This window comes from Oxyura jamaicensis, chromosome 13 (assembly GCF_011077185.1).
Source record: "Oxyura jamaicensis isolate SHBP4307 breed ruddy duck chromosome 13, BPBGC_Ojam_1.0, whole genome shotgun sequence".
Lineage (NCBI taxonomy): Eukaryota > Metazoa > Chordata > Aves > Anseriformes > Anatidae > Oxyura > Oxyura jamaicensis.
In genome coordinates this window covers 6885428-6903519 of record NC_048905.1, presented here as the reverse complement: position 1 = coordinate 6903519, position 18092 = coordinate 6885428, and the positions used below count along the sequence as shown (strand labels likewise).

Here is an 18092-nt window from a genome sequence, read left to right as displayed (position 1 = left end):
CCATCTGTGGGCAAAATTTAGGAAATGCCCACCTGGGGCAGGTCTTTCTGCACCACCCCGGAAGGGAACAAAGTGCGTTCTGTGTTTTAACAGCTCCCTGTTTCTGGGAATATAAAAGCAGCAATGTCCTACCGGTTTGGGTGAGACGGCTCCAGCCATCTCTGACCTCTGATTAATTGTACAGCTACAAGTTATCCTGCCTTGTCTTTTAATTGAAGCACCGACCAATAATGATTTGTGCGAGGTGCAGACTCGCTGACCTGCTAACTACGAGGCCATCCTCAAACATCCCTCTCTCGTGTGTTCAGATGTCAGCACCGGCCAGCGAGCTCCTTTTCAAAGCCGTAACAAGGTCCCCCGGCGATTCTCGGCTGCTCAGGGGTGTCATGGATGGTGGCAGCTGGGAGCCGCGTCTGCCCCACTGCCCCTTGCCCTGCCTCGTCAGGCTGGAAATGTCATTATGGGAAAAACGGGAACACCTCTTCCGTGGAGCTACGGATTTATTGTTAGCCTAATTACAGTCTTAACAGCCTAATCAAAATATAACAAACAGTTATTATTCCAGTTACAATCATACTGACGTTCATAGTCCAAATTAATATGGAAGAGCATCATTAATAATAGTTATAAAAGCCCTGCTGGTCTCTGTCTGAGGTTATGCTCACCCTTCTGTTGTTCCTAAGCCTGATGGCATCGGTCCTCCTCGGGCAGAAAATGGGTCGAGATGTCGAGGTTGGTTGAAGGCATCTCAAACCCTTTGCTGGGAGGACTTCAGGGCTGCTGCAAGGGTCCCCTCCCTGGGCTGCACTGCTCAGTGTTACCTTTAATCAGCTCTAAATGCAGCCTGCTTTTTTTTTTTTTTTTTTGGTTTTTTTTTTTTTTTTTCACTGCTATTTTTTCCTAAATAAGGCTTGAAAGTCACAGAAAAGCCCCCAAGCCTGGATGAATGTAAAGAGCATTTTCACAAGCACTGCTGAGGTTTGCTTCAAACTACACAGGCTAAGCCGGAACAAGTTGGGCAACAGCCACTGAATTATGGTGATCACAGCCAAAACGAGCTAAAATCAGCTCCTGGGCCACGGCAAGCCCAGCAAGTCCATCACCTCCATCGTGGGTCACCGCGAAGCCAGCAGCCGTTCCCGGGCCCCACGTTGTGAAAATCGTGTTGTGAAAGCCTGCGTGGCTTATTTGGCCATTCCAATACCAGCAGTGCTGGAGATCAGCAACGGGGAACTCAGCGCAGTAAACAAGCCTTGCTGCTTCATGAATATCCAGTGTTGTTTTGGATATTGCGTTCCCTATATTAACGTTATAATCATTTTAGTTCAGTTTAGCACTATATTGCTTAGATTTAATAGGCTATACATTTCAGATATATTAATACAAATGTATCTTCCTTCACTTTTATGAGTTATCAAATATTAGAGCTAGGTATTTTTAAAAAGATTTTTTTCTATCAAAATGCTGTTTTGTGACAAATGGTGGTATATAGGAAACCCCTTTGGATTCTATAAGGTTATAAGTCAAGGAATAAAATGCAATGGCTTTGAGGTTGTATTTTTTTTTTTTTTTTACAAGAACTCTTTATTTATGGATAACTGTAACACAAAGATTTTTAATACTGCAATTACTTGGGAATGATTTGTTGCTGGCGGCTTAATCTAGTCCATGTTCCAGTTTTTAAACATGGTGGGTGCAGAGATGTTAAAGACATTAGGACAGCACAGGAGTAGGGTTCTGCCGCCCTGGGCCCCGAGTTTCCAGCATCACTAAATGTTCCCAGGGGACCCAGCGCAAGTGACAGGATGTAATTGTGAAATTGGAAAGGGCTCCCTTATGTCTCTGCGCTTCCACTCCTGCTTTAAATGGCTGCAGGAGCGTTTAGCTGAGGCTATGCACTGCATAGAAATCTTCATTGACTCCCTGATTTTAGTGCCAGAAAGGGCCGTTAAATTACACGGTCTGACATTCCTCAGACTGAAGATTGTTATCTGCCTGGGATTACAAAAACTTCCCAAAAAGCCTAAGTGTTACAGAAAGCAGTGTCAACTGTCTCAAAGCAGAGGGGTGAGAGCTTGTTTTAATAATGTATTGCAGGCGTTCACACTACCCAAGCATCTGCTAACTGCCCTCAATTTTAGGTTTTAAAAAAAAATATGGACTTCTTCCAGGGAGAAGTGTATGTTTATCTGCAGGCAATAATTAGAGGCTGATGATTCAGGGACTGCAAAAGGGATAGGAAAAAAAAAAAAAAAAAACCTTGGGGAGGGATTGCAGGGGAAGACAGCTGAAAACTGTTCTAGGATAAATTTAACCCTCCTGAAACTCATCCAGGCTGTGCTTTTGCCACCTTCAGAGAGATGTTGGAGAGATGTCTTCATCTGTTCTCCGTGACCCACTTTGCCTTGGTTCCACCATGGCTCCAGGAAGCCCCACAGGTACGAGCAAGCCCCACGGGCAGCAGCCAGGGGCTGGGTGCACGCAGGGTCCCCACCCAGCCCCTCTCTGCTTTCAGAAGAGCTGGGTCATGGACAGAGAGAGCCCCACAGCCCCAGAGCCTTTGGTTTATCTCCTCCGATTATGAGAGGAGCCCAGGAGGCCCCCCCGATGGGAGCCCCACCATCTGGCTGGGTGAATCCTGATCTCCGTGGTGTTCTCCTGTGCAGCACTGGTGTAAGGTGGATGCAGGCCCCTCTTGGGCTGTCCCTGCCGTACAGATGCTTCCATCCTTCCTCGAGGACTACAAGATGCTCACAAGTTTCATACAAACTTTTAATAGCTGATCCAAACACGCTGCCAGCAGGTTTCCTGAACAAGCAGCAGGGCTTGACCAGCGCTATTAAATAGTGATTTTATCCATGTTCACACAGGCATCGGATGAGGGGATGGAGAGGACGTAGCACAAAACAGTTGTTTTTTTTTTTTTTTTTCCTTTTTACAGGAGCTTTAGATTAAATAAGTTTTTGGTAGCTGGCGGGATAAATTAGATAGGAGCTGGTGAGAGATAGCAGGACGGCTCCGAGGGCATTCTCAGGAGTAAGGCAGAGCAGGTCTGAGGAGGGAACGGCTGCGGGGCACTGAGCTGGGGACCTGGGCGCAGCGGGAGCAGAGCCGAGCTCAGGGTGGGGAAGGATGCTCTCCCTGCTCTCCCTTTCCTGCATCACCAGTGGTGGTCCCTGTTTGTTTTACCCATCACGGCATGATGCTAACATCCTCCACTTCACTCTGCTGCTGGAAATTCCCTTTTCCTTGTTTCCAGGGATGTGAAGAAGTCTGGGGAAATCTTGCTCGGTAAATTTGTGAAGAAATCCAAGAGAGAACATTAACTCTGCATTTCTCATCTTCATCAGATCACTGCCCTTTAAGTACGCTCAAACTCATTTTGCTTTTGCATTTCTTTGCAATATCTACTGAGAGAGAGATACTTATGCATGCGCTGTTATCATTTGCACATTAAAAAATAACTTGTCCCCTATTTCTCTTTGTATCTCACCTTCACACTTTGAAAAAATTCCTCCATTCCTCTTGTTGATCGAGAACATTCTCATATGGGCAGCACAGTTTTCGTTAATCCTGCGGATGTGCAGACCCTTTGCAGAATCCATCACTTTTCTTTCAGTGCCCTTCCCTGACCTGGCTAGTTAGACCACAGACAAGTCACTAATTAGGTTGTCTATTAACTCCTCCGTTAAACTCATTTTGGGCTGATTCAATGCATCTGTAACAGTGCTCAGCTGTCTCCCTGCTACACAAGGAAGGCATTGCTTTTCCCAGACAGGAATTTTGCTTTGACTGTAACATCTGGGACAACGCTGAGCCATTTCCTAAGCAACGTGAAGATGTGCTACAGACCCTCTGACGCCTCTAGGCTTGCTCGTGGCCTTCTGCGAAGGGACCTACTCATCTGGTCTCGTACATGTATCTCTTTTTTAAAGCACTGAAGCACCAGGCAAATCCAGAATGAGCTTGCTCCGACAGCTAATTTGAGGTTATAGTGCCCAGCTTTGCTCACGGAGTGCTGGCGGGGTGACAGTGTGCCGATGGTGGCTAACCCAGAAAGCTGCTGCACCTGCCGGGGGCTGACCCTGCTCACCCCAGGGATCCGGACGGCTGCACACGAGGGTTAGAGCGTGTCTCCTGTCTTGCCTAGGAACACCTAGGGGCCTTTGTGAAAGTCTCCTTCCAATGGCAAACCTCGGCTGCTCTGTCCCATGCCCCCAAGGGATGCCCAGTCCAAAATTCCCATTTCTTTGGGGTGCAAACAACTCGCAGAGCTTTGGGCTGGGAGCAGATCACCTTCCCGTGGGTGCCAGCAGAAATCCTCAGGCAGGAAGAGCTGAAGGATGAGGAAACGCTCTATAGCTCAGTGAGTAGAGCAGAAGAAGGCAGAATTTGGGGATTGGTCTCACTTTCTAGATGCAACTACTCCCCATTTGCCTTCAGCAGAGGCTCTGCCCCTTCTGGAGGGAATGCAAAGGGTCCAGGTGATGCCATAGGGTGATAAATTGAGAGCGATGGTGTTCGTAGGTGGTATCACAGTTTGACCTCAAGCCGTCAGTTTTCCATCTCTTTTCAGGTGTTATCCACCTGGGGCAGCAGGACGGCCCTTCAAACTTTTCTGCATCAGCATCAGCTCTGGGGCTCCGCAGAGCTCCAGAGAAAGTGTCCTCTCCTGGGCCACGCCACCGCGCTCATCTCAGCAGGCTGCCCCGAGGAGCTGGAGGACAGGAGCTCTTTCGGGTGGTGGAAGGCTGGCGTGACACATCCCTGCGGGGAGAAGCCCACTAATTAGCAAAGATCCTCATCCTGCAGCCGGGAGCAGGACGGTCATCTCTGTGCAGCTCTGCACACGAGCAGCAGCGGCAGCTTCAGCTCTGCAATTGCCCTGGCCCTGTTTTTATTGCAACTTTGCGTAAATGTGGAAAAGGCACAATTAGAGGCTGTTGCGTGATTGATTTCTGGGCGCAGGGGCCTTTCCTCCTTGCCTGGAAGGTCTGGCAGGTATTATTTAAAGAGCTAATGAATGTTAATGGGCACATTATTTGCAAATCTTGAAGTGGAATATTAGATCAGGGCTCCTGTGTGTCATGGTAATCAGCTTTCCTCGCTCGCTCTGGCTCGAGGGGGGGGGGGGGGGGAACACCCTGCAGTCGCTTTGTTGTACGCTTTTCAGATTAATATCCTTTTTCAATCCAGCAGCTTTTCGTTGGGTGTTTCAGTCAGAGAAGCAGATGGCTCGCATGCTGGTGTTTGATGCCTGACCAAAGGGATTGTCCTGCTCAAAACCGCTCCTCCGGGAGCAGGGAATGAGCTTCCTGCTTTGTCTCCTCCCGAGGGGGAAAAGAAGAAAAAAAAAAAAAAAAAAGAGGTTGGAAGGAGCCAGGAATGGGCTGGCAGCACCTCTCCATGGGGACGGGGGCTGGCGGAGGAGGTCCAGCTGTGGATCAGGAGCTGGTGGCACGGTGAGCGCCTCGCTGGGCGCACAGCTGCTGCTCCAGGCCTTCCCAACGTTATCTCACATCTTTTATGAGACAGCCCCGTGCTTCCCTCACCCTTCCCCTTCAGTGTGCCCACGTCCATCCCGAGCCACCCAACGGCCAGCACGGGCCCAGTCCAGAGCTCGCTGCTGGTGGCCCGCCAGCCACGTCCTCAGTGTGCGCCTGCAGGTAGCAAGCTAAGGGAGGGCTTGGTCGTCCTCACCATGCTTCCGGCGAGAGCACCAGGAAAGGGCTGGCTCCTCTCCCACCTTCTGGATTTCACACAGCTCATGGAAATGTGTCAGTCTGGGACCTGGCTTTCCAAACAGAGCCTTTCCCAGCACCTGATGGAGGAACAAAGCCGCTGCGGTGCAAGAAGCACAGCCCGGCCGTGCGCCTGGCTGTGCCCAAGGACATCTCACTCCACAGCTTCCAGCGTGAGCACAGGAGCATCAAGCTGCGAGGACACACAGCCCCTGGGTGCCACAAGAGCCGTGTTTGGGCACTGTGAGAGCTGGCACACTCAGGGAGCCCTCGGGAGGTGGGAGCTGCGCCGCTGCCGTGGGTGCTCGCAGGCGCGATGCGAGCGGATGATGGGGAAGGCAGGCAGCACATTGCCACAATAACTCAGCAGATCGACCACACAAGATTCATAACCCTCGCTATATATTCCCAGTCTCCTTGCTGGTGAACTGGGAGGATTTCTACCCAGCCTGTGACAGGGAAGAGTTTTCTGCTCTGATGTATTTGCTCTGTTGCCTCCAGACGTCTTAGTGTCTACCACTCGTTCTCCTTAGCATATTGGTGCCAACCTACTTTGTATTAACAGCAATTCAAATGTTAACAGCTGCTGTCCATGTTAATCAAAAAGAAGATTAATACAAATATATGATTACTGTATGAGCATTGTATAAGTGATATTCGGCTGTCTTAAGCTAAAATAACAATATACACTTTTATCCAATCCTGATACATTTATAAATATATTTAAATGGGTATAAATATTTATAAATAGTTTCTGTAATCTCCTGTAATTAGGCTTTAAGCTCTGTGACAGGCAGCATCTGTTTGATCTGCGTGCGCTCTCGGCGTGTGTCAGGTTTCTCTGTTAAGGGCGGCGGAGCCGGGCGGGTGCCTCCGGAGGAGGAGGCGAGGAGGAGGCGAGCTGGGGTCCGCGGCGCAGGGACGGGGCGAGGGAAGGACAAACGGCCCAGCACCAGGCTGCAGCTCGGCGGGGTTTTGTCTGGAAGGAAGGACTGGAAGCGAGGAGGCAGTGGTGGGGAAGCTGTTCCTAAACCCTTTTTCTTTCTGCTCAGGAACTCTTTTTATTTCAGAGTGAATATTTCCAGCTTGGGGAATGGAGGTGTTGCTCGGATGCCTCCTGGTTATTCAGGCAACACCACGCGGGGACACAAAGCCAGCAGGAGAGGAGGACGCTCGGTCTGTCCCACAGCAGGGTCCTGTAGGGCTCTGGTAGGACAGGGGACGTGGAGCCAGGAGGCTTGTTGGACAAGTTCTGCAAAAGGTGAGAAAGGAGAAAAGGAGAAACAGGCGACTGGAAACATCTTCCTGGGCACGTGCTGTGTTTTGCTGGAGAACCCGCAAAGCACTTCTGGGGACAACGGTGCAGCTTTTGGGGAGATGCTACCAAATGGTCCCATGCCCTGTGGGCACAAGGAGGGGAGGGAGAGGCAGAGTTTGATGTCCCCGGCCTCCACAGGCATCACCCCAACCTCTACCCATGTCCCTGGCTTTGGAGATGGTGGAAGTGTCTTGTCCTGCTTGTCCAACCACGTAGCTACGTGAGAAGACCGTGCTTTGCCCAAAGTCCTGGGGAAAAATCCCTTTCCAGGGAGGTGGAGAACCCTTTGCTTTTGTCCAGGCTGAGGACGTGGAGGAGGATGGGGAGGTTTGTACCTGAGGGACAGGGACAAGTGCTGGGAAGGGGGAGAGCAGAGAAAGTGGGGACAGACTGGGACAGCCAGACCCAGGCAGGACCAGGGGCTGCAGGTTATTGTCTTTTCCAGTTTGCATGTTTAAAAACACAAGAAAAGTGACCAAAAAGAAAAACAACTGAAAAGTTGCTGAATGATCTTTGCTTTGCAGCTTTGACTTGGGCCTCGGCTGTGTGTCTTTAATCTTACCAAAGTCTTTAATCAGAAGAAAATCTGCCTTATCCTTAAAGCCCAGGGTCTGAGCCTGTGCCGTGCAAACAGAAGCCTCTGGAGCCTGCGGCAGGAGATTGCAGAGAGACAAGCAAACAGGCGGCCGTAGCCACGCCGTCTCCATCCTCAGCCTCCAACCAGGGCTGCCGTCAGCAGCGTTTACTGCTCCAGGTGCAGAGGAAGAGAAGTGATGCTCAAGGCACAAACGGGAGAAATGCAACCATGACAGCTGCGGAGGAATAAGAAGGCTTTGCAGTTAAAAGGGAAATTTGGAAAGGCCCAGAAGCGTTGTCCCCTTTCACCTGGAGGGAAGTTGGTGGGTTCATGTGAGCCTGGCTCCCCTTAGGGACTGTGTTGAAGCTTTGTGCTTTTCCTTCTGTATTTTTTGCAGTTTGCTGCAGTTTGCTCTTCCATGGGCTCATGGCCTGAGAGATCACAAAAAGAATGGGGGGAAAAAAGTGCAGCCATTCTGCTCCCCTTAGCACACCTGCAATACAACCATCACCATTTCCTCCTCTCCCCCACACCTGAATGCTCTTGACAGCTTTTCCCAGTGATAAAAAAGCTCAGTGGAAATGGTGAGACCTGGAAATAATCCTGCATTCCACCTAAAACATGGGAGAGGGGATAGCATCGAGGGATTTCCGCAGCCCCCCTTCCTGTGGCACCGGCTCCAGAAGCCAGGGCCCGTGGTGGGCATTGCAGATGATGTTGCTGGTCATGGAGCACAATGGCAAGACACAGTTGTAGAGACACCTGAAAAAAATCCCCCTAAAACAAAACCCCCCGGGGGGGGGGGGCATAGTTTAAAATATTTCCTTAAAACGGTAGCCCTTATTAAATTTTATGAACTCTGAGAAGTGGGGAGGAAGGGTCTGATTATTAATTTAGAAAATGTCAAAAACGTTTTTAAACAGTTTTAAATTACTTTTTTTTTTTTTTTTTAATGCACAACCTGAGGATTTTAATTGCTTTTTAACACTGCCTCGTTTATCTGGAATAACACTCAATGAATAATAGAAGCTCCGGGTTGCCACAAAAGAGGTCGCAGCCCAGCTGTGGAGGTGGCTGGTGGAGCGAACAGACCTGTGCCACCACCAGGATGTCCTTCTGGGCATCACAAAGAGAGGTGAGACCTGCTCGGAGCACTGACATAGCCCACGGCTGCTGCTCTGGGGTCTGAGGTGGTGCCTGGAACCTCCGAAGCCCCTCAGCTCCCCTCTGTGATGGGGACAGCAGGGCCACCAGCATGGCTTGCTGTGGATGGGACCAGCGTGGCTGAGTGCTTAACTATGTACTTAATTTCTGAAATCAGTAATATAAGCTTGCTGTCACTAGAGTGAAACTCATACTATGTTGTATCCTCTTCTCATTCAGATTTATCTGGCATCACACCTGAAGCTGGGATGTGCCCATCATCAGGAACTCAAGCCGAAGTGGGCGACAGCCAGAGCTTCATCTGGGGCAAGTGAGATCGGGGTGTCCCTTGGGTCTGGCTAAAAGGCCAGTGCAGGACACTACCAAGGTTTCATCCCAAACCAGGGGTTTTCTGTGAAATGCAGGCGGACAGGGTGAGCATCACAGCGCCCACAGCCAGGCACGATGGCCCAGGGCAGAAAACATGTGCACGTGGGGCAAGGGGTAGAGCGGGTCAATATTAAGGAAACATTAGTGCAGAACAAGGTAACAATCAGTAAATGTTAAAAATAAAAATTTAAAAAATATATGTTTTTTTTAAAAAAAGGCTCTCTATGGGTTTAAACTCGGTGCCTTTGTGAAAGGTTGCGGTTACATCATCGGCCGCTCGACCGGATGACTCTTCACCGTGGAAGCCATCAGAAAGACCATGGGGCAAAGCAGCCCCATACTGGGGGCTTCAAATACTCCCAGAGAAAAATAGGTAAATGTCTGGAGACCACATAGAAAATAACTCCCTCCCAGGCCAGCTAGGAGAAGCAATGCTAGATTCAGTCCTGAGCAGGCCACAGGGCTAATTTAACATGTTATTATTGGAGAGTCGCTCTAAAAGTGCCCATAACGTACTTAAAGTCAGTAGCATTGTAGGAATTAAAAAAAAAAAAAAAAAAAAAAAAAAAAAAAAAAGTAGTGCAGCTTGTTAAAAAGAAATTAAAAGCAGATGCCAAAAGGGTAAAATTCTTCCAGGGGACATAGACATTGTTTAAAGATCTTCTATTAGATGATGAGACCAAATCTATACAATTATCAAAAGAGACTTTAAAAGGGCAAAAAATTAGCTGTTCTCATTAAAGATCAGACTGAAGGAGGCTGTCAGAGGTAAAACAGTATCCTTCAGACAGTGGAAGTCTCGTCCAAATGAGGAAAATAAAAAAGAGCACAAGATGGCAAATTAAGCGTAAAACTACGATAAAAGAGAATAACTTTTTTTTTCTTTTTGATAAGCAGCTTTCCAAGGTATAAAAATCCATTAATTGACCCTCTTCTTCCATCACCCCAGCAGCAAGAGCTCTGCAGGACTGGGGAGCATCAAGGTGCGGGAGCAGAGCCTGGATGTGGAAAATGGAATAACACTGGAAAGGGCCCCAAAAGTGATGGCAGAGCAGCCCACCTCCCGGAAACAACCCCAAAAATATGATAAAGGTGTCACTGAGAATACGTAGGAGATACGGGGCGGGGGGGAGACAGTGCAGGTATTGCAGAAGGAGGCAATGCAAGAAAGCTGCCAGGAGAGGCACCAGGCATCCGTGGTGCTGCCTGCACCAGGAGGTGACCTGGAGAGGGAGAGGACAGCAGCCAGGGGATGAAGTTTTCTGGACACACCTCAAGAGTCAGAGCTAATTGTGAAAAGCTGCAGCAGAAATTCTCAATATTGAGCAAGTGGACAGTAAAATATGAAGGAACTTCAGCAGACGTGCAAAATGATGTGCGCAGGTGAAGCAATCCATTTGTACTTTAACCAGCCGTAAGCCTTCAATGAGCTATCACAGCCCAGGAAAGATAACTTGGACCTTGCATACCCATAGTATTATGGAGACGTCGCCTCGGTGATCTGTGATGGCCTAAAAAGTAAATTGAGCGTGGAAATTTTTAGAGGAAAATAAAAGTGTTAAACAACAGAAGCGATCAATTTGTCATTGAGCAGATCAATAATTCACCTGCTACTTAAATACTGCTCACAAATCTGTTCCCTCCACTGGAAAAGAAAGAAAGGAAACTAGAAACCAGGAAAGATGAGGAGGAAGGCAGCAAAGATCAAGGCAGGGGAGCAGCGGTAGGGAAGGATCACGCTGGAACCAGGCAAAAGAAATGTTTTTTCGTATTTTGCATAATTAAAGAGTAGGGCTTGGATGGGCTGCAGGAGAACAGCTGGGGAATGCAGCAAGGTGCCTTGGCTCCCTTTGGACCCCAGGGGGGACTGCTTGCTTTTCTTAATTTTAGCTCTGGTTTTGAGGCTTTGTGTAGGAATCCTGCAGGAAACTCCTGGGATGGGAGAGCTGGGACAACTCCAATTTGAGCTCAGAGCAGGATGAGGAGGGCTACGTGCACGTGTTTCTGAGAGTTGCCTTTGGTACACGGGATTTATGGCAGAAATACAGGGTCTTCTGCACTGCCGGGGACACCCAGCTGATTTTTGGTGCTGAGATCGGGCCAAGATCCACAGCATCACCTGCTGACGGGCTCTGCAGCTACAAGAGATGCCCTGTGTATCGCCTGCCTGATCCAGCCACGGTAAATGGTCGGAAGCCCTGGAAGCCAAATCCACTGGTCAGTTCTCACACACGCCACACGTTTTTACAGCTGTGCCAACTGATTTATTGGAAAACAGAAATTTCTCAAATTCTCAGAGCTAAAAATGCCTTTTGTTTCGGTTCCTTCTTGACAAGTGTATTTATGATGATCACAAAGAAAAGACCACAACAAATCCTGGCAAAACAGGGAAGCGAGAAGAGCGAGCCAAGCTGCAGATAATAAGTAACAAATCAGGAAAAGGAGGAAGATAATGGCTGTGATTAAAAATCAGATGCTATGAAATAAAGAACAATTGATGAGAGAAGTAAAAGTATCCATTAAAAAAATCCATATCCAAATGTGTTACGGACAACAAGAAAGCATTTTAAATTATCTGGAACAAAAGAAATTCTAGCAAAACGATGATGTTATAGATCCATTTTTGGATAGATGCGGTAATGTTGTCAATAACAAAGCAGACGATGCAGAAGGGCCCAAAACCTGCTCTGGGTCTGAAACGATGAAGACAACATGTTTCAGCCCATGGGCCCCATCATCTCCTGTGCCAACAGCAAGTACGCAGCAGCTCCCAAATTGTTAACAGTTTAAAAGATATTGTGCTGTCACTTTAATTAGCTGAAATAATTATTAATTTTTAAAGGCTTTCAATTAATTTTTAAACTGGTTTTCATCTGGATGATCAGCCAAGTTGTTTCTAAATTTGTGAATAAAAAGCACTAAATATTTTACAGGAATGGCAGAAAAAAAGGTGGTGGGGCGGTGGCACTGAAAACTTCTTATAAGCTAGGAAAAAATGCATTTTGAAAAGCAGCTTCTGAGTGGAAGGTTTGATACTTACTTGATACCAAGCCTTTGATACTTCATTTTTTTCCCAAAAAAAAGTTTTGAGGCGTTTGAATGTGTTGGGTCGCAGCAGGTGGGAGGTGATGAGGAAGGCTTGGTCAGAGATTTGTGAGGGTAAGCGTTCTTTTGGACATTCAGGATTTTCCTCTCGGTCAAAGCATCATGACTCGAGCAGAATATTGGCAAAACGGTTGCGGGGTCACCGTGACCCTCATTTTCTTACAAATCCAGATGCGATACAAATGAATCGACGTTTCACCAGGGAAGCGATGCGTTCCACCTCTATTGCAAAATACAAGTAACAGAATGTGAAAAACAGTCAATTTGGGTTCCAAAAGGGCATCTTTAAGAAATAACCCCTCCGACCTTTCCCCGAGCTTGTCCCTACAGCACAGCGCTCCTCACGCGGCCAGGATGGGGGTGCTTTGCTAGAGGCTGGACAAACTGCTGCGAGGATTCGCGGTGCAAGAGCAGCGATTTGGGTGGGAAGGGGCATTTTGCTGCTGCCCAAGGACCTTCCTTGTCTTCCAATGCAACTGCTGGGGGTCAAACCACCCAAAGTAACGCACGTTATTTAAGCTTTGCCTAATCTCAGCCGAATTGCTGCTACAGATGGAATTTGCATCCACTTTGCATCTGTGCCCCCCAGTCAGTGGCTCTTGGCACAGCGGCTGTCCGGGGTTTGAGCAGGGACTTGCACAGCGGTGCCCTGGCTGGTGACACCGAGCGATGGTGGGGAGAGCTGGACAGACCTCAAACATCCCCCAGGGCAAAGTCTGAGAAGTGCCAGTTCCCCTCCCTTTGCCTGCAAGGATTGCACAGGATTTGGTAATTAATGCTTTAGTTTACATGGAGCCGTCAGGTTCTCAGGCTACGTCTGCAGGGAGCACGGTGAGCCCAGGCTTCAGGGCGGTGCTGGGCAAGTGATGGCGAGGTGGGAGCAGGGCTGCAGGAGCTGGCAACACCCAGGCATCCATTGCAAGTGGCTGCCAGCACCTGCTGCAAGGTCCCTGGTGCAGTAAGGGTGTGTTTAGTGCAAAACAGAGGATGTTACTCGACAAAAAAATAAATAAATGCATCAACAGAAGCATTAGCTGGAAAGTCTCTAGGTTTAGCATCTCCCTTCTGGTCCCTCTCACTAAATATTGAAGACATTCACCATCTTTTGGCAATTCAGTGCTTTCTGAGGCAGCCTGGACACGTGACATCATTCATTTTGATGCAGTACAAACATTAGAGGGTTTTTTGTGTGATTTTTTTTTTTTTTTTTTTCTTTGCCATAATGGGTTTCATTTTGAATAGAGTTCGCTGATGGGAAATATCCATCGTGGCAGGAGGACGCATTTCCCAGCACTGCAGCCGGGAGGGGGGTGCTCCATCACCTGCACCCCTGGGCTGAAGTCCCCAGACTGGAGCCGTGGCTGCGCCGTTCGCTCATCCCCATGCACTCGTGGGGCCGCCGGGACCCCCATGGGCACTGGGGATGGGTGGGCAACCAGGCACTGCTGCTCTTTAAGCAAGCCTGGCTGGGGAGCTGATGAGCCCACCGCAGCTGGGGTTTGAAATTCGGTGTCCTGCTGCTGGTGGCCTGAACTGAGCTCTCATCTCCTCACTTCCAAAATCCTAGGAGAGCAGCTCAGAAAGCAGCAGTGTCTCCACTTCCAGCCTGGCCAAGCTTGTAGAAAAAAGACTAAAAAAAGGCAACATACAAAATAAGACATTATCTAGCCCCAGTGTTGGCTGTTATTTGCCGCCACCAGTGCATATCTGAGCCCATTTCCACGTCCCAAGCAGCGCTGATGCTGCATTCACACCTCACACCGTGCCAGACTGGGGTCACCATCGTGCTGCAGCGGTCACACTGGGGACAATCCGTCACCCTGCAGAGCCTTCTCCTTGCCCTGCACGGACACAGTAGCTGTCCTCCAGCTGGGCTGGGTGAGAGGGGGGCACAACTGCTTCTGACCACCAGCAAAGCCCTGAAATTCCCATTGGTGGGGCAACACTTTAAAGCTGAGCTGCAAAGGATGGGGAGGACAGGCTCCACTTGGACACACTGAAATATTTATCTTGTGCTTGTACAGACCCAGCCTGGCTTGCACGCCTGTTTGCCTACCTGATGGAGGCTTGATAGCTGCAGCAGGGATCTCATTAATTGAATTCCAAAGGGATTAATTACAGCAGCAATAAGAGGTCTCTCTGTCATCTTGCAGGTTTTTCCATGCAGCTGGATCCGAGGGGGCTGAGAGGGCCAGGACTTGGTGGTGGAGGTAGCTGGAGGAGCCTGCAATGTCACTGCGGTGTCACCGCTGTCCTGCAGAGTGGCGCCAGGTCTTGGTGGGGTGCCGTCTTCTGTTTCCCTTCTGCAGCCACCAGCAAGGTATCGAGGTAAGTGGGAGGAGGTGGGGATGACTCCAGGTTCCCTCCGTGGTGCCTGCCGGATTGCGAAGCAGCCACAGTGGCGCAGGGCTTGGTGTGCTGAGCTTCACTGGACACCTGTGAAACCCTGGGGCGTGTGTCAAGCACCACGACGCTGGATGTATACAGAGAGTTTTATCACTGCTATGCCACAGGGGTGATTTATGGGCTGGGGTGGACATAAGGAGATGGGGGCTTGCAAAAATCTGCCCCAGCAATGCGTTCGGCATGCAGGGCGCTGCTGCAGAGCACTTCCTTCGGCCTTGCGACCCATCCAGCTAGGCCCTGGGGAGGGACCAGGATTTCCTGTGTTTAAAAATACACATTTTTATATGCATATATATATGTATATATAAACACAATCCTCCTTCACTCTTTCAAAAGTCAAAATTAACTCCAGCTGTGCCAGCGATGCAGTTCGCAGCAGATGTGGCCGTGTGCTGCCGGAAAAGCAGTGCAGGGCCTCCAGGACTTCCCCGACCACCGCAGCGGCTGGGAAAAACGCGCTCTGTGCTGCTACATCCCAAACCAGCCCCTGGCCCTGCCTGTTTGACAGCTTTACTGCCTGACCCTCCATGCAGAGAAGGATTCTTGGCCATTAAATGGTCTTAGTACAGTCAGGGGGAGGCGTTTTTCCTGGCGCTGGCTGTGCTCTGCCTTGGGGACGCGGTGGAAGTTTGAGGGCCCCTGGGGCAGGTCCCTGGGGACCGTTGAGAAGTCCGGACTGCTTGGTCCTGGAGAAGGATTTGGGGCACCCTACGCCCAAAGGATGGGCTGTGCACAAACGTCACCTCCTTCCAGCAGCCGCAGTAAGGGCACTGCTGGTCCCTGGGGATGAGCTGAGCCGCAAAGGGAGCAGCACCCACCTCTCCAGCAGCCTCGGCCGTGCCCCAGGCACCGGCCCCTCTCCTAATCGCCGTATGCTCCTCTCCTGGTGGAGCATATGGCTCCCCCGTATGCTACTGCCGTGTCCGATCTCACACGCTGGCCCTGTTGCTCTTAAGCAGCAGGCAAAAATGTTTCAGTATCTTGGCAAGTGAGCTCCTGAAAGGGTTGCACAGGGGATGGCAGCGATGTGTTGGTTCCCCTGCCTTCAGATTTTTAGGAACCAAGTGCACTGCACAGCCCAAAGTGCCTCCAAACGTGTTCCCCATCCACATGGTAGTGCTGGCTTTTGGAGCATCCAAATGAGGGAGATCTCAGGTTGTGGGAGCAGGATGGGGAACTGCAGATTTTGGCCGGAGGTTTATTGCTCCCAGGGTGCCCCAACAGCACCCACAGCAAGGGAAATGCCAGGGGTCCGTAACCACCAGCAGCACCCCGTTTCCTCCTGGGGTGGAGGCAGAAAGAGGGCAACAGACCCGCATCCAGGGCCCCAGCTGGGTCCTCTGTCATCGTGGCCCCAGGACACGCGAGGGCAGGAAGAGGGACAGGCATCAAAAATGTAGGAAACGCTTTGTTGGGAAAAAGTTAATGGGTGAATCTATTCTAGCCAATGTTTAAGAGAAAAGGGACTAAAGCTAGAGACAGCTATAGAGAAATCAGAAATCCATTTTTTAATGGATTTGCCTGTGCTTTAGACTGGTTCCAAAAAGCTTGGAGTGATCCAATTAACAAGGTAATGAGTTGCTGAGATATTTACACTGCTTCTGGACAAGGCTCTGGTCCGGGGTTTTAATTTGATTGGGAGGGGGGTGTGTATTGCAGATAACAGTTCCCATTTTTTCCTTGTGGTTATGTTCAGACTCAGGTGGTGTTTTTTTCAAAGGACTCCCATTATTTTTAACTTAGGGTTTGTTCCCTGTGGGTGTCTGCTCCCCTTCAAAGGAAAGAAAGGCGATTTCTGGGGGCAGCAAGGCTGTGCAGTTACCCAGGGGATTGCTGGGGGTCTGTGGAATTGAAAGCAAACCCAAAAGCGAGGATCCACCTCCCAGGGAAGAACATTCCTTTCTGTCTCATTCTGTATTTGAAGAGGTTCAGGTGTTCTGATAAAAACCCAGCTCTTAGGTTTTGGGGTGTTTTGGCATGAAGCCTTGGGGAAAAGGCGTAGGCAAGCTCTCCTAAAGCTCAAGGGCCTCGTGGGGTTTTGCTGGCTTGTTATCAATAATAGAAACAGCAGGAGTGAAACATCTCCGGCAGCTCCGGGTTTCGTTTCTCCTTCAGCCCTCATGTCTCCAAGGTAAACTATTACATTGCTAATATTGAGTGCAGGTTTGTTTGAAAGTATTAAGGCTCCAGTTCATCAGAGGTCAGGTTTTATTTGATTTTGGCCAATTGGCAATTCCCCGTGTTTGCATCTGTTCCTGGAAGTAAATGTCTTCTCGCTTTCCGCGCCAATGCCAGCGGCAGCTGAAGGCTTCCCGGGTGCTGGGCTGTGGGGAGATCTTTCCCACCACTGCCCGAGGCTGGGGAACAGAAGAATCCGAGCCCCCGTTCCTGAGGTCTGATGTTGAGCCTTTTCCAGCATCTCTGGCTTTCAGGCTGGAGTGCCTGGATCCAAGCCGCAGGTGGAGTGAAAATGTTTGAACCTTGTGGAGAAAAAATGGTGTGTGTGCAGACCTCAGCCTGCAGCAGCAATCTATCATCGTGCTGCTTCCCGCGGAAGCTGGCTGATCCGAACAAGCGCAGTGGCCAAAGCTCCCGGACACCTGGAGGAGGGAACAGGGCTAGTTTTCAGGATTCATGCATGGATGCATTCCACATCTACGATGGGATAGCACGGTGTGTGTGTTTCCTGCAATGGGAAATGCTGGACTTGTTCCACGTGGACAAACCAACTGCCTGTGGGCAACAAGTCCAACCTGAGCATACTGAACACATCATTTTTTTGGTCCTACCAGCGGTGTCAGTCCTTTGGATGATATTTCTTTTGGAAATCTGGGGATATTTCTGCTGTGCAGCAGTAAGGAACGGCCCAAGAGGGCTGTGGATGACCCTTGCAGGTCTATTCCAAAATATGTCCTGGGAGGAAAGGGCAGGCTGTGAAATCGTGTGAAATGGAGGAATTAAAAAAAAAAAAAAAAAAAAAAATCAAAGTGATTTCTGGCAGAGGACTCCAAGCCCTGACAGTAACAACTTCTTCTTCTTGATCAAGGGCAACTTCCACTTTGTTGCATGACTTCTGCTTTGGATGAAGACCTTGATAGTGCAAAATCCTGAATTTCTGGCTGACTTCTTCCGGGGCAGATCCCTGGGTTGTGCTGCAGACAGGCATCCCACCTAGGAAAGGGGATTTACGTTAGCAGTGAAGGATCACTCCTGAGAACTCATCACAGCTTCCAGGAATCACCTTGTCTGGCTGTCTGGTCCAGCCCAGGAACCCAAGGGATAACCTGCTAGACATGTTGGCATGGCTGATGGTCAGGGACTTCTCAGCCTTCATCTAAGGCAAAGGTAAGGAAGATGGAAATTGCTTCGGAGCAATTGCCATGTCAAAAGCTAACGTAGCAGGATTTCTGCT

At 49.5% G+C, this 18092-nt stretch overlaps 1 long non-coding RNA gene across 1 annotated transcript; it reads right to left on the bottom strand.

Annotated features, from left to right (window-relative positions):
- Positions 1 to 2753: 2753 nt before the first annotated feature.
- On the bottom strand, positions 2754 to 5323 carry LOC118173685. Its single transcript, XR_004754358.1, has 2 exons — positions 3494 to 5323; positions 2754 to 3407 (listed from the first exon to the last, which is right to left on the bottom strand). It is a non-coding gene; the product is annotated as an uncharacterized LOC118173685 (long non-coding RNA).
- Positions 5324 to 18092: the final 12769 nt, after the last annotated feature.